The following is a 15,738-nucleotide window of genomic DNA, read 5'->3' as shown; positions in this document are numbered from 1 at the left end:
CCTTATTTTGTTTACTTCTTGCGTTCATACATGGCTGTTGAATGTGGCTTCCCTTCTGCCGAAGTATCCAGTTTACCGGACAAGCTTAGCTCGCAGAGCTGCAAAAATAACGATAAAGGGGGTAAATGTTCAAATTGCGTGCCAAATATTAGTTGCCCTTTTCTATGTAATAAATGTACCGAAAGAATCCCCCCCCCCCCAGTGGCGTAGCCAAAGAGAGGCCAAAATTTTACCAATTTTTAGACATTTTGGACAATCAAAACTCACCTTGCCCCCTCCGGACACCTCTAAATATAATACTGGCTGCGCTACATAATTGCCACCAAGCAACAAAATGAACCACATTCTAGGGGAACAGAGTTTGGAATGGAGTGCTTCCCTTATATCATTAAGGGGTGGGGTATGAACGTTTGGACAGTATTTTTTTTGAGAGCATATCAGGCATATCGAATTGCATTTTGAATACGAAGAATGTCCTTCTGATGTCAATTTTTTTTTTATACTCGTGATATAATACACATTTTATGGCAAATGATTAAAAATTGATATTTTTGATATTAAACAATCCTCGAAGTAAACTTTATAAATCTAATAATAAGTACTTAAAGGGTATGTGGCTGGGATGAAAACCGACGATCAATTGAAAATTTGACCTTTCGTATTGAAGATATGGATCCCCTCAAACACCAACAAATGTAGGGAGTCACAAGATGATCACGGATAGTGTGTTTATTTTATTCAAAAAGACTGATTGCAATACAATTTTAGCCTGTTTAAGGGATAAGGTGTATCGGTGGTGGTGGTGGTGGGTGTGTCATAAAAAATTTTGTTGCCGAAATAGAGAGAGGTGTCACAATTTTATTGACGCTGACTCTGTAAATTTGGGAATATATGTTACTACAAAGTTGCATTTTACCGTAATCCTTAGGGGCTGGCATTTTCTTCGGAAGGGGGGTCCCAAATATACTGGGGTCGTAAATTTTGGAAAGAAAAATTTAGGGGGGGGGTCAGAACATTTTTGATGACCAAAATGTAGGGAGACACAAGATGATCGCGGATAGTGTGTTTATTTTATTCAAAAAGACTAATTGCAATACAATTTTAGCCTGTTTAAGTGGTAAGGTGTATCGGTGGTGGTGGTGGTGGTGGGATCATAAACAATTTTGTTGCCAAAATAGGGAGAGGGTGTCACAATTTTATTGACGCTGACTCTATAAATTTGGGACCCCCTTCCGAAGAAAATACCAGCCTCCTTACAGTGTATATCCAATCAGTTTTGCAGTTTGCTTTGAACAGCCGTCGTTGAAGTTATACCGAAGTCGTCACCCTTATTTTGTTTACTTCTTGCGTTCATGCATGGCTGTTGAATGTGGCTTCCCTTCTGCCGAAGTATCCAGTTTACCGGACAAGCTTAGCTCGCAGAGCTGCAAAAATAACGATAAAGGGGGTAAATGTTCAAATTACGTGCCAAATATTAGTTGCCCTTTTCTATGTAATAAATGTACCGAAAGAATCCCCCCCCCCCAGTGGCGTAGCCAAAGAGAGGCCAAAATTTTACCGATTTTTAGACATTTTGGACAATCAAAACTCACCTTGCCCCATCCGGACACCTCTAAATATAATACTGGCTGCACTACATAATTGCCAGCAAGCAACAAAATGAACCACATTCTAGGGGAACAGAGTTTGGAATGGAGTGCTTCCCTTATATCATTAAGGGGTGGGGTATGAACGTTTGGACAGTATTTTTTTTGAGAGCATATCAGGCATATTGAATTGCATTTTGAATACGAAGAATGTCCTTTTTTTATACTCGCGATATAATACACATTTTATGGCAAATGATTAAAAATTGATATTTTTGATATTAAACAATCCTCGAAGTAAACTTTATAAATCTAATAATACAGGGTGTATCAAAATGATTGGTACCGAGCTATGTGACATTTTCAAAAATATATCAAAAATATAAAATTGCTAATTAATATAGATTTTGTACGATAAATAGAAAGGGGCATATGTTAACTTATTGATCTAATAAGTTGAAGATGATAGGTTGATGCATCTGGGAGCTATTGTCATTTAAACGAAAGTCGACGTAATCATAGTTTTACTTAGGTTCACTGCTTGAAGTATTTATTGCATACTTGCTCTTCAATATTTCACATCAGTCTACATAACAGAAAATTGCTTTACACATGGTTTTAGACAGACTCAGTGGCAGTGTGAGGTGAAGCCCTATCTTGAATGAACATAACACCTGGGATGGATCCATTCTGAAACTGCCCATATCAAATTTTGAAACATTGCAAGTTACTATATAGTATAGCATGTTTGCATGGGATACTCCTTGCTCTTGGAAACTGTCTTCTAAATCTTCTCTGCACTTCTCCATAGCTTCGTTTCAACCACTAATTCTTGACTATGTATGCACGTTGAAGTGTGGAGTACTTTGGATCCATTCCATTCCAATAACTTTTACCACGTCTAACCTAACATGCACTGTCTACAGTCTATAGCAATTCTGCCACACCATCTACTTAGTAATTATCTCGATGCATCTTATAGTACAATTTGAATTACCGCCCTGGAAGGTGTTGATACACAAACTTCTTTCACCCAACCTAAATTATTCAAGTTAATAATATTACTCTCAACCAATAAATATTGATAAGAACATTTATATAATATATTATGAATGTAAAAATAGTCATATCCATGGTTTTTAACACATCATTCTCACTAGGTATTTGTGTTAAAATATAGCTTTGAAAATGGTGCGCTACTGATCCAGCGTTACAATGAAAAGTGTAAAAAACACCTACTTTCCTTTAGAATCATGTAACTTCTGAACAAAATGTGCTATCTTTATGATCTAAAATTCTTAGAGAAGATAAAACTACTATAATGACAAATATTTAAACAATTAACCCCAAACTGGTACAATAAATAGTAAAAATATTCGGCCAAAATGAGAAGTCGTCGGTACCAATCATTTTGATACACCCTGTATGTACTTAAAGTGTATGTGGCTGGGATGAAAACCGACGATCAATTGAAAATTTGACCTTTCGTATTGAAGATATGGATCCCCCCAAACACCAAAAAATTATATAGGTCAGAATGCAATTGAATATATAAATACAAAACCCACCCAAGTCCATACGTTGGCTAAATTGAGTTAAGCATGGGAAATTGTTGCTATACATAGGCCTGTCATATGTATGAAAGAACAACTCAAATTCATTCTCTGTGTCTTTTGAGCATGTGAAAAATAGCATGTATGAAAGAACCACCTAATTCCATGATTTGAGTCTTGTAACACATTGATTGAAATCCAGTAAAGAGTGACTTTTGAAAAAAAATGGGTTTAATAAAGGAAAGTGTGTGGTTTATATTACATGGCAGAATGCTTATCAAACTTATATATACCTGTGTGCTTTATTTTGTATTATCTTACTAGTGGTAATCTCATTCTAACATTGTTGTCTTTGTATACGATTCAAAAAACCACCCAAGTCCAAAATTTAAAATGAACCCCACGAAGTCCCTGAAATACTAATCGTCATACCTAATACAGGTTAATCCACTCATTTGCACGTACAACTTACCATATTGACCAGGTAAATCTAACTGAAGGAATTAAAATTATACACAGGTTTTTCTCTCAAAATCACTTCCCATGGACTTGGGTGGGTTTTGTATTCATGTATTCAATTAAATATGCCTGATGTGCTCTCATGTCCCACAAGAAACTGTCCAAACGTTCATACCCCACCCCTTAAAATATGATTATAGAATACCAAAATGTAGACCTATTGGCATACATTTGTGATTAAATGTGTTGCGAAAATGTCATTAATAACAATTTTTTTGTAATTTTGGGAACAAAGTACGAAACATGGTTCAAGCATGCATCAGTTACGTAATTATTTCTGATTATTCCCTTATTTCATTTGTATCAGTCAAAATTTGACCAAATGATATATTTTTACTATCACACGAATATTGGCATGTAATATTTGTTTTATATCATGATAGATGGTTTCTGTTTATGCCATGTGATAGTGTACAAATATTAACTGCCTATGAGTGTGATGGTCGAAATAATCACGAGGTGAAAGATGGATTGTTCCATTCCACGAGCCGGAACGGCGAGTGGAATGGAACAATACATCTTTCACCGAGTGATTATATTTCGACCATTACACGAATTTAAGACAGTTAATATTTGTTTTATATCACTCATGCATAAATTCTATTACTAAAATACTATTTAAGGTAGGAAATACATTTTTTCATCAACATAACACCATGTTTTGCCGTGATAGCCTACTTCACATGTATGAGTGATATAATAAACAAATATTAACTGTCTATGAGTGTGATGGTCGAAATATAATCACGAGGTGAAAAATGGATTGTTCCATTCCACGAGCCGGAACGGCGAGTGGAATGATCATATAATCACTGGTGAAAGATGTATTGTTCCATTCCACGAGCCGGAACGGCGAGTGGAATGATCAATACATCTTTCACCGAGTGATTATATTTCGACCATTACACGAATTTAAGACAGTTAATATTTGTTTTATATCACTCATACATAAATTCTATTACTCAAAAATACTATTTATGATAGGGAATACATTTTTTTAAACAACAACATAATACTATGTTTTGCCGTGACATAATTCACAATTTGCTGTTCCCCCTATAACTAAATTGGCGAGTCTGAGAGTTAGTGCACGGCCTGGCGCAGGCGCACTACGGCGGAGCACTATGATGGTAAAAACTATCACACGGAGAGGGCCGGGGTGATGGTAAAAATGACAAATGGTAATCAACCAATGAACTGTCTAGAATTTATGTATGAGTGATATAATAATAATTCAAGCACTTTGCTATCTACTGCTGATAGTAATAATTCGAACACTTTGCTATCTACTGCTGATAGTGATAATTCAAGCACATTGCTATCTACTGTTTGCTACATAGATATTACTATCAGGGCTATCTACATTGCTATCTACTCAATTGACTTTAAGATCATGGTTCTAACATACAAATCTCTCCACCAACAGGCTCCTGAATATCTTTCAAGCATGCTCCAGATACAGACTGACCGCAGGCCGTTACGTTCCTCCTCTGCACCACTATTATTCGAACCCAGAACTCACCACCGAACATTTGCAGACCGTGCTTTTACATGCTACGCACCTCGTCAATGGAACCGGCTACCGAAACATATCAGAAATGCAAACTCTCTTCTCATTTTCAAAAGACTCTTGAAATGCCATTTGTTTAATGTTGCCTATGGACTGTAATTTTATTTGGTTTAAGGGTTTATCAGCGCCTTAGTACAATTGTTTGGTTTTAGGCGCTATATAAATTTCAGTTGTATTGTATTGTATTGTATCTACTGTTTATAGTAATAATTCGAACTCTTTGCTACCTACTGCTTGATAAGCTTGATAAGTTTCAGTGCAAGAGCGAAAATGGATATGGGGTCAAAAAGGCTGATGCCTAAATTATTCCCATCATACCTTAAGTGTAAGTGTAAGTACTGCTGATATTAATAATTTGAGCATTTATTAATAATTTTGCACTACGGCAGAGCACTTGGCATTTTGCTATCTACTGCTGATAGTAATAATTGAGTACTTTGCTATCTACTGCTGATAGTAATACTTCGAACACTTTGCTATCTACTGATGATAGTAATAATTCAAACACATTGCTATCTATTGCTGATAGTAATAATTCGAGCACTTTTTGCTATCTACTGTTGATAGTAATTTGAGCACTTTGCTATCTACTGCTGATAGTAATAATTCGAACACTTTGCTATCTACTGCTGATAGTAATAATTCGAACACTTTGCTATCTACTGCTGATAGTGATAATTCAAGCACATTGCTACCTACTGCTGATATTAATAATTTGAACATTTTGCTATCTACTGCTGATAGTAATAATTGAGTACTTTGCTATCTACTGCTGATAGTAATACTTCGAACACTTTGCTGTCTACTGCTGATAGTAATAATTCGAGCACTTTTTGCTATCTACTGTTGATAGTAATTTGAGCACTTTGCTACCTACTGCCGATAGTAATAATTGAGTACTTTGCTATCTACTGCTGATAGTAATACTTCGAACACTTTGCTATCTACTACTGATAGCAATAATTCAAGCACATTGCTATCTACTGCTGAGAGTAATAATTCGAACACTTTGCGATCTACTGCTGATAGTCATAATTCAAGCACATTGCTATCTACTGCTGACAGTAATAATTCAAGCACTTTGCTATCTACATCTGATAGTAATAATTCGAACACTTTGCTATCTACTGCTGAGAGCAATTATTCAAGCACTTTGCTATCTACTGCTGAGAGTAATATTTCGAGCACTTTGCTATCTACTGCCGATAGTTATAATTCAAGCCCATTGCTATCTACAGCTGATAGTAATAATCGAGGACTTTGCTATCTACTGCTGATAGCAATAATTCAAGCACATTGCTATCTACTGCTGATAGTAATAATTCAAGCACATTGCTATCTACTGCTGATGGTAATAATTCAAGCACTTTGCTATCTACTGCTGAGAGTAATAATTCAAGCACTTTGCTATCTACTGCTGATAGTCATAATTCAAGCACTTTGCTATCTACTGCTGAGAGTAATAATTCAAGCACTTTGCTATCTACTGCTGATAGTCATAATTCAAGCACATTGCTATCTACAGCTGATAGTAATAATTCAAGCAGTGGCGTAGCTGCTGGGGGCAGGGGACATTGCCCCCTGGCAAAATTGCCTATTTGGGCCCCTGCCCCTAGCGCTATTTGGGCATCTACTGCTGATAGTAATAATTCAAACACATTGCTATCTACTGCTTATAGTAATAATTCAAGGACTTTGCTATCTACTGCTGATAGTCATAATTCAAGTACTTTGCTATCTACTGCTGACACTGATAGTAATAATTCAAGCACTTTGCTATCTACTACTGATAGTAATAATTCAAGCACATTGCTATCTACTGCTGATAGTAATAATTCAAGGACTTTGCTATCTACTGCTGATAGTCATAATTCAAGTACTTTGCTATCTACTGCTGATACTGATAGTAATAATTCAAGCACTTTGCTATCTACTACTGATCGTAATAATTCAAGCACATTGCTATCTACTGCTGATAGTAATAATTCGAACACTTTGCTATCTACTACTGATAGTAATAATGCAAACATATTGCTATCTACTGCTGATAGTAATAATTCAAGGACTTTGCTATCTACTGCTGATAGTCATAATTCAAGTACTTTGCTATATCTACTGCTAGCTGATAGTAATAATTCGAACACTTTGCCATCTACTACTGATAGTAATACTTACAACACTTTGCTATCTACTACTGAAAGTGATAATTCAAGCACATTGCCATCTACTGCTGATAGTAATAATTCAAGCACTTTGCTATTGAGGAATCTGAGTATTCAGAAAGCGTTGATAAATGCCGTTTTATTACTATTATTATCTACTGCTGATAGTAATAATTCGAACACTTTGCTATCTACTACTGATAGTGATAATTCAAGCACTTTGCTATCTACTACTGATAGTCATAATTCAAGAACATTGCTATCTACTGCTGACAGTAATAATCCAAGCACTTTGCTATCTACTGCTGATAGTAATAATTCGAGCACTTTGATATCTACTGCTGATAGTCATAATTCAAGCACTTTGCAATCTACTGCTGATAATAATAATTCAAGCACATTGCTATCTACTGCTGGTGGTAATAATTCGAACACTTTGCTATCTACTGCTGATATTAATAATTTGAGCATTTTGCTATCAACTGCTGATAGTAATAATTGAGTACTTTGCTATCTACTGCTGATAGTAATAATTGAGTACTTTGCTATCTACTGCTGATAGTAATACTTCGAACACTTTGCTGTCTACTGCTGATAGTAATAATTCGAGCACTTTTTGCTATCTACTGTTGATAGTAATTTGAGCACTTTGCTACCTACTGCCGATAGTAATAATTGAGTACTTTGCTATCTACTGCTGATAGTAATACTTCGAACACTTTGCTATCTACTACTGATAGCAATAATTCAATTACATTGCTATCTACTGCTGAGAGTAATAATTCGAACACTTTGCGATCTACTGCTGATAGTCATAATTCAAGCACATTGCTATCTACTGCTGACAGTAATAATTCAAGCACTTTGCTATCTACATCTGATAGTAATAATTCGAACACTTTGCTATCTACTGCTGAGAGCAATTATTCAAGCACTTTGCTATCTACTGCTGAGAGTAATATTTCGAGCACTTTGCTATCTACTGCCGATAGTTATAATTCAAGCCCATTGCTATCTACAGCTGATAGTAATAATCGAGGACTTTGCTATCTACTGCTGATAGCAATAATTCAACACTACATTGCTATCTACTGCTGATAGTAATAATTCAAGCACATTGCTATCTACTGCTGATGGTAATAATTCAAGCACTTTGCTATCTACTGCTGAGAGTAATAATTCAAGCACTTTGCTATCTACTGCTGATAGTCATAATTCAAGCACTTTGCTATCTACTGCTGAGAGTAATAATTCAAGCACTTTGCTATCTACTGCTGATAGTCATAATTCAAGCACATTGCTATCTACAGCTGATAGTAATAATTCAAGCAGTGGCGTAGCTGCTGGGGGGCAGGGGGACATTGCCCCCTGGCAAAAATTGCCTATTTGGGCCCCTGCCCCCTAGCGCTATTTGGGCATCTACTGCTGATAGTAATAATTCAAACACATTGCTATCTACTGCTTATAGTAATAATTCAAGGACTTTGCTATCTACTGCTGATAGTCATAATTCAAGTACTTTGCTATCTACTGCTGACACTGATAGTAATAATTCAAGCACTTTGCTATCTACTACTGATAGTAATAATTCAAGCACATTGCTATCTACTGCTGATAGTAATAATTCAAGGACTTTGCTATCTACTGCTGATAGTCATAATTCAAGTACTTTGCTATCTACTGCTGATACTGATAGTAATAATTCAAGCACTTTGCTATCTACTACTGATCGTAATAATTCAAGCACATTGCTATCTACTGCTGATAGTAATAATTCGAACACTTTGCTATCTACTACTGATAGTAATAATGCAAACATATTGCTATCTACTGCTGATAGTAATAATTCAAGGACTTTGCTATCTACTGCTGATAGTCATAATTCAAGTACTTTGCTATATCTACTGCTAGCTGATAGTAATAATTCGAACACTTTGCCATCTACTACTGATAGTAATACTTACAACACTTTGCTATCTACTACTGAAAGTGATAATTCAAGCACATTGCCATCTACTGCTGATAGTAATAATTCAAGCACTTTGCTATTGAGGAATCTGAGTATTCAGAAAGCGTTGATAAATGCCGTTTTATTACTATTATTATCTACTGCTGATAGTAATAATTCGAACACTTTGCTATCTACTACTGATAGTGATAATTCAAGCACTTTGCTATCTACTACTGATAGTCATAATTCAAGAACATTGCTATCTACTGCTGACAGTAATAATCCAAGCACTTTGCTATCTACTGCTGATAGTAATAATTCGAGCACTTTGATATCTACTGCTGATAGTCATAATTCAAGCACTTTGCAATCTACTGCTGATAATAATAATTCAAGCACATTGCTATCTACTGCTGGTGGTAATAATTCGAACACTTTGCTATCTACTGCTGATATTAATAATTTGAGCATTTTGCTATCAACTGCTGATAGTAATAATTGAGTACTTTGCTATCTACTGCTGATAGTAATAATTCGAGGACTTTGCTATCTACTGCTGATAGTAATAATTCAAACACATTGCTATCTACTGCTGATAGTAATAATTCAAGGACTTTGTTATGTACTGCTGATAGCAATAATTCAAGCACATTGCTATCTACTGCTGATAGTAATAATTCGAACACTTTGCTATCTACTGCTGATAGTAATAATTCAAGCACATTGCTATCTACTGCTGATAGTAATAATTCGAACACTTTGCTATCTACTGCTGGTAGTAATAATTCAAGCACATTGTCATCTACAGCTGATAATAATAATTCAAGCACTGGCTATTTACTGCTGATAGTGATATTTCGAGCACTTTGCTATCTACTACTGATATTAATAATGCAAATACATTGCTATCTACTGCTGATAGTAATATTCAAGCACTTTGCTATCTACTGCTGATAGTAATTATTGCCATCTACTGCTGATAGTAATAATGCAAGCACTTTGCTATCTACTGCTGGTTATAATAATTCGAGCAAATGCTATCTGCTGATAGTAATAATTCAAGCATTTTGCTATCTTCTACTAATTAGTGCAAATTGATCAATGTGTATAATAGTTAGGTAAATCAGTTTTACAAAACAATGTTCTGACCGTTTCTGGAAAATGACATGTTTCTTGAAAGCAACAAAGGGATCAAAATTATTGCTTCATAATTTATTTTGACACTGATCATGTCAGAGCAAAATTGACTAAATGTTGACGGTTTGAATGGTGTAACAAATGATGCGAACATCATTTTAAGTAATAGATGAATTTTTACAAAGACGACCAAATTTTAATATCCTTTTGTTTCACTTTGGTTTCGCAGAGATCAATTTCTATTGTTCCTTTCCATTCCGAAATTTTAGTTTAAAACTTATGACTATGATAAATACAGATTTGTTATATATTTAGCATGATATGTAACATGTATATAGAAATTTATAAATTTAACAAGCAATGTGGACACAATTGGCAGACTAAACCAAACTGATTTTTGAATACCAATGCTGCTCTTCCAGACTCGTGGCCTGACGAGAATTCCTGTTGATTAGTATAAATGAAAAAAAAAATTGAATTAAATTGGCCAAAATTTTGAAAATATTGTTATAAAAAAGTAGTGTTATCGGATAATTTATTGCTATCTACTGCTGATAGTAATAATTCGAACACTTTGCTATCTACTGCTGATAGTAATAATTCATGCACTTTGCTATGTATTGCTGATAGCAATAATTCAAGCACATTGCTACACTGCAAAAACAAGTGTTTATATTTAAACACCATATTGTGTTTATCAGAGCAACACTTAATAAACACATAATTCATGGGTTAATGGGCTAACACTAATGTTCATAAATTAACACTTGGTGTTATATTACAAACATTAGTGTTTGTAATATAACACCAAGTGTTAATTTATGAACATTAGTGTTAGACCATTAACATGAATTATGTGTTTATTAAGTGTTGCTCTGATAAACACAATATGGTGTTTAAATATAAACACTTGTTTTTGCAGTGTATCTACTGCTGATAGTAATAATTCGAACACTTTGCTATCTACTGCTGATAGTAATAATTCAAGCACATTGCTATCTACTGCTGATAGTAATAATTCGAACACACTTTGCTATCTACTGCTGGTAGTAATAATTCAAGCACATTGTCATCTACAGCTGATAATAATAATTCAAGCACTTTGCTATTTACTGCTGATAGTGATATTTCGAGCACTTTGCTATCTACTACTGATATTAATAAAAGTAGTGTTATAGGATAATTTAGGCGCCGAGCTGAAATAATATGTACAATTCCGAGCAAGCTCGCCCAAATTGTCAAAATTTAAAAGTCATGCAAGTATGTGATTTTGGTCTCATACGGTATTGTAGTCAAAAGGCTATATGTTCTGAAAACATTCTGAGGAAATGGTGTTCCTTGTTATAAAAACATCCTAATTTGCATAAATTTGCATATTCTTGACTGGTAAAAAAGCAACAAACCTAAAACACAGCAGCTGCTCTGTACTGTAAAATTTTGGGGAAAAATTATGTAGGTGAATGAAGTTTATAAGTACGGTAACTCAAAATATAAACATTAAAAATTTGATAACGTGTATCTTCGTTTTCTTTTTGAAAACAGTTGTGGATTATCCACTGTCATGTATATATTTGGAATTGGTCTATGGCGACGAAATAGCCAACTACACTGTAAAAATATCTTGGCAAAAGACACTTTATGTGTCATCAATTGGGAGACATGTATCTATTTAGACTCAAAGTCATGTCTCTGTACAAGATATGTTCAAATGTAACGTCTCTTTGCAAAACACTTATTCACAAGTCGTGTTTTTTAAGCAAGACACTTCACGAGTGCAAAATTTCATTATTTATGAAAAAGTTGGCCTACGGAAAATACAGCTATAACGAGATCAACATTTTAGAAATATTTTTATGATTTAAAATGTTTTGGTATTTTTAACAATTTTGGCTGTAAAGTGTAAATAGATGTGTGAGTTACTCATAATTCGGAAAAAATAATATGAATGACTAACTTGAGCATTAAGAAATCACTCAGAACGCTATCACTCGCTGACTATTGTTATGCAAGGCTCAATCATTAATGCACTGATCGAATTCGGTGTTGAAATGAGCGAAATTGTAAGCTACACCTTTTCAGTAAATATCAGAAGAAAATCATAATGCTTGATACTATATTTTTTATTTTAAATCCTGGTGTTAAACTTAGGTGTGAAATTTTAATTAAAATTTTCGATTTGAAGATTTTCGATTTTGACAAACCTGAACTTCGTCTACCAGCTTTTGGTTTTTTTTAGTCAACCATAAGTTTTAGCTTTTTAAGGGTAGACGAGGTATTGTTGGTCGAAGCAACCTAAAAATCGATTTTCATTGTCTATTGTTCATTTGCAAAAGTTCATTCTACAAATCGTATACTTTGCAAACTTGCTTAATTTATTGTTGTTAAGGGTACTACACCCCTCGATAAAGTGTGTCTATTTTTGCATTTTTCTCAAAATCTAATAACACAGTGGTAACAAAAGTTATGTATATTATAGGGCAAGGAATCCAATTACTACACTGGAATTTCAGTGACCCAAGACAAGCAGTTCGTTATTTATGATAAGAAATAAGGTACCGCTAGGATGTACCTCATTTCCTATCATATATACTGAACCGCTTGTCTTGAGTCGCTGAAATTTCAGTGTAGTAATTGGATTCCTTGCCCCAATAATATACATAACTTTTGTTACCAGTGTGTTATTATTTTTGAGAAAATGCAAAAATAGTCACAAATTTACCACAGGGGTGTAGTACCCCCTTAATGAGTTATGTACGTTTTACAAAAGTGTTGTTGTTTCAGCCCTCTTTACAACGTAACTCAAGAACCGAAGACCTATAAAAATATATCTGTGATATTTTAATTCTTCTACACACTCGCTATGAATTGAGCAATGCAGTTTTTGCCAAAGCTCACTACCATTCGTAAGATGCTGTGAACTACCAAATCACAACAGTTTAAAATAATTAATAACCTTAAAGTACTATAATCATGATAATTCGCCAAATAAAGACGTTTCCCAACTTTCTAAAGTGAAAAATGGTGATATCAAAAATGGATATTTTTACAAAAGTATAATAATTCTTTTTATAGTGAACTACATTAGTTTGAAACAATAAAAAGTTCCCCCCCCCCCCAAAGGCTCGTGGGCGAAGTTCAGATCTGTAAAAATCAAAAATCTTATCGTAAAATACACAATTCCATGCCTAATTTGTAACACCCAAGATTTTTTTTTTTCAAAAAGGTATACACAAGCACTATGTTTTTATCTGACATTACTGAATAAAAAGAAATTTTTGCTTTTTATTTGACCGAGAAAATTATTTTCAAAGCAAAAAGGTGCATCTGTGAATTAGGTTGATTTGACTTTTGGCACGACCATGCAAAAACAATAGAGGATAACATTCCGAGTGGTATCAACCGTTTCATATTGTCCTTGTGTACTTATTTGTTGAGGCCCATTAAATTGGAAAATTTCAGTGTATAATGCGCTACAAACACACACAAATTGATCTTCAATCATTTTAGATGAGGCAATAGAGTGGTAAAGTATTTTTGTTTGGTTTTCACCCCCTGGAATGCCCTGACAATGAAAGCTGATGACACTTTGTTGTCATTAAGCAATTCTCATAATTATGGCCACAAATAACTGAAATTTGACCCACAAAATTAGAAAATGGAAATGCATAGTTGTATGAAGATGGCGAATGACAAAGACGTTATGATCGGGCCATGATGAAAATGGTGATTTGTGATGATAATGATGAAGATGATGACGATGATGAGTATGCATTCGGATAGACCTACCTATTATTCTGCAGCTCAGTGCTTTCGTAAGTCCTGCTTGAAATGGAAGACTTTCAATGTTCCGATTCCCTCAGAAGCACGGCAGTATAGGTCCGTATATATTCTAATCTAAAGGCGACTGAAATGAAACAAATTTGAAAGGAAAATGTTCAGTTTGGTTCAAATTTGGTACACTCATAGAAATGACTTGTTCGATTTGTTGGTGCAATTCAAAAGGAGTAAGTAAAAAAAAAAAAAAAATAGTGTAAAAGTTGCCAAAACAAAATTCATTTTAGTTATCCGAACTTAAAAATGCTGAAAAAGCTCAAAAAGTTCCGTCAACTAAGCAACTTTGTTGGCATTACTTAAAAAGTTGATGTAAGTCGTTGCGTCAACTTTGAACTTCTGAATTCAAGTTCAGGGAACTTAGAAAAATAAACAAGGTTCAAAGAACCAATTAGTTGAGTTATTATAACTCAACATGTAAGTTGATGTAACTCGTTCATATTAAGTTACTGGTAGGCCTACTTATTGTTTTGAGTTATCCCAATTTGGTACTTTGTTACTTAATTCACGTAATTGGATCATTTTCTGCACAATTAGCAGTATTCAAATATTTATTTTTGTAATCAGTGCAAAATTTTGTATACTATAGCACACCCCTAGAAAATTATGCTAACCTAGGCTAGTTTCATTTTCTGAGTTGTAACAGCTCAATAAAGTAAGTGCAAATGAGTGCGACCAACATAATGATATCGAGTCAGCGTTACGCAAAATTGTACGCGTTGGCATTACTCAGAAAGTTGACGCAACGACTTACATCAACTTACTGAGTAATATGCCAACGAACAATTTCTATGAGTGTAGTTATTGAACAAAATACATCATCGTGTATTATTGTGATTCATTGAATTCAATTGAAAGTATATCACCTTGATTGATTATAAATATATTTTGTGATCAACTAGTGAAAAGAATACGTATCCATAAACCATATATTAGTTCTTATTTCATAAAATCAAGAAGCAATCCACCCGGGAATCTTACCTATAATAATTATAGCGACGTCAAAACGTTGAAGTTTGGCATTTTTCCGGGTTAGTTATAATGATGAATGATGAAGATTTATCAAGTCCGGGAACACAAGCGGCAAGCCCATCCATATCGACACGTCGTTGTCACAAATGCAGAATGAAACGCCCGCGAAAATCTGGTCGCCAAAGATGCAGTAAGCCTATCACGTGATTTTTAACGATTAAAGTAAGTCTTAAAACTGATATTCACTGACGCAGCTGACGAGATACATGTTTTATAGCATTGTTGGTCTGGGTATTACAGGCTACGAGAACGTTACGTAATGAGATGACGAAAAAGTCCCTGTTATAAGGGCCCGACCTACCCAGAATTTCCGTTTTTGGATTTAAAAAAAAAATCTGGAAATTAAATTAAATGAAAACCAGTGGTCTAGTACTCCCAAAAGTGAAACGTGCACTTA

At 34.5% G+C, this 15,738-nt stretch overlaps 1 long non-coding RNA gene across 1 annotated transcript; it reads right to left on the bottom strand.

Annotated features, from left to right (window-relative positions):
- Nucleotides 1-704: 704 nt before the first annotated feature.
- LOC140165336 (uncharacterized) lies at nucleotides 705-15,415 on the bottom strand. The gene is made up of 3 exons (XR_011860682.1): nucleotides 15,291-15,415; nucleotides 14,265-14,382; nucleotides 705-1,424 (listed from the first exon to the last, which is right to left on the bottom strand). It is a non-coding gene; the product is annotated as an uncharacterized lncRNA (long non-coding RNA).
- Between the last annotated feature and the right edge of the window lie 323 nt (nucleotides 15,416-15,738).

The sequence above is a fragment of the Amphiura filiformis genome, chromosome 12 (genome assembly GCF_039555335.1).
Source record: "Amphiura filiformis chromosome 12, Afil_fr2py, whole genome shotgun sequence".
In the NCBI taxonomy this organism is placed as follows: domain Eukaryota; kingdom Metazoa; phylum Echinodermata; class Ophiuroidea; order Amphilepidida; family Amphiuridae; genus Amphiura; species Amphiura filiformis.
This window is presented reverse-complemented; position numbering and strand designations above follow the sequence as displayed.